This window comes from Elephantulus edwardii, unplaced genomic scaffold, assembly GCF_000299155.1.
Source record: "Elephantulus edwardii isolate Elephantulus edwardi_28Jun2011 unplaced genomic scaffold, EleEdw1.0 scaffold00137, whole genome shotgun sequence".
Taxonomy (NCBI): Eukaryota; Metazoa; Chordata; class Mammalia; order Macroscelidea; family Macroscelididae; genus Elephantulus; species Elephantulus edwardii.
Genome location: NW_006399887.1, coordinates 9,506,323 through 9,508,244, shown reverse-complemented (window position 1 = coordinate 9,508,244; position 1,922 = coordinate 9,506,323).

Genomic DNA, 1,922 nt, shown 5'->3' with positions numbered 1-1,922 from the left:
TAGAAAAAGATGGAATTCTCTCAGACTCATTCTATGAAGCAAACATATCCTTGATACCAAAGCCGGGTAGAGACATAACCAAAATAGAAAATTATAGACCAATATCTATCATGAACATAGATGCAAAAATCCTGAATAATATTATAGCCAATAGAATCCAATGATACATCAAAAATATAATTCACCATGACCAAGTGGGATTCATAACAGATATGCAAGGATGGTTCAATATAGATTAAAAACCAATCAATATAATTCATCCCCTTAACAAAGCAAAGAACAATAACCACATGACCCTATTGATTGATACAGAAAAGATTTTTTACAAAATCCAGCAGCCATTCCTGTTTAAAACACTCAAAAAAATACGATTAGAGGGAAATTTCTTCAACATAGTAAAAAAGTATATAAACAATCCTGAGAGCCAACATAGTGCTCAGTGGAGAAGATTAAAGGTATTCCCTTTGAAAACAGCAACTAGACAAGGATGCCCACTATCACCTCTCCTGTTCAATATTGTATTGGAAATCTTAGCAACAGCAATAAGACAAGGGAAGAAAATAAGAAGTATCCAAGTTGGGAAAGAGGAATACAATAGTATACTTAGAAAACCCTAAAGACTCAGCAAGAAAACTACTGGACATCGTTGGCCAATTCAACATAGTGGCAGGATAAACGATCAACATACAAAATTCAATTAAATTTCTCTATAGTGACAAAGAGAATACAGAACTGGAGTTAAGAAAAACAATACCTTTTACAATATCTAATCACAAGATTAAATACTTGGGAGTAAATTTTACCAGAAGCACAAAGGATCTATGAAAATAATATTACAAAACATTACTACAAGAAACAAAAAGAACTGGAGAAATGGAAGAATATCCCTTGCTCATGGAGAGGAAGACTCGATTTTGCGAAAATGACAATATCAAAGGCAATTTACCCATTCAATGCAGTCTTAACACAGATACCAATTCCATTCTTCAACAAGATGAAAAAGCCATCTCCAATTTCATTTTGAATGGAAAAAGGCCCCAAATAAGCAAAGCACTCCTTGAAAAGAGAAACAAGGTAGGAGTTATCTCACTTTGTGATTTCACATCCTACTACACTGCCATGGTAGTTAAGACATCATAGTATGGTACAATGACAGACACATAGATCAGTGGAATAGAATTGAGAATCCAGGAATCAATCCATCTTCCTATGGTCAACTGATTTTTGACAAGGAAATGAAATTAATTATGTGGGGAAATGACAGTCTTTTTCACAAATGTTTTGTCAAAATTGGAAAACTATCTGCAGAAAACTCAAGCAAGATCCACTCCATACACAAAATCAACTCCAAGTGGATCAAGGACCTAGGACTAAAACCAAGGACTATAAACTTCATTAGAGCAAAGTTTGGAAGAACTCTAGAAGTACTAATTCACAACATGAACAGTTGTCCAAGCATCCTCAATACTCTACAACAAGGAGTGGATTAAATAGATGAATGGGACCTTCTGAGAATCAAATCCCTATGCACATCCAAAAACTTCACCAACAAGGCAAAAAGGAAGCCAGAGACTGTGAAAAATATTTGGAAATGGCAGGTCTGATAATGGACTTATATCTAGAATTTATAGAACACTCCAGGACCACAAGATAAATGTGAACAGCCCAATTCCAAAATGGACACAAGATGTGAACAGACACTTCATCAAAGAAGACATTCAGCTGGCAAACAAACACATGAAGAAATGTAGAAAATCTCTAGCTCTAAGAGGAATGCAAATCAAAACAACTATGAGATATTGTCTCACCCCTGCAACAATAGCAACATTCAACAAAGTATTAAACTACAAATACAGGTAAGGTTGTAGAGAAACTGGAACCCTAGTTCACTGTTGGTGGGAGTGTAAAATGGTGCAACCACT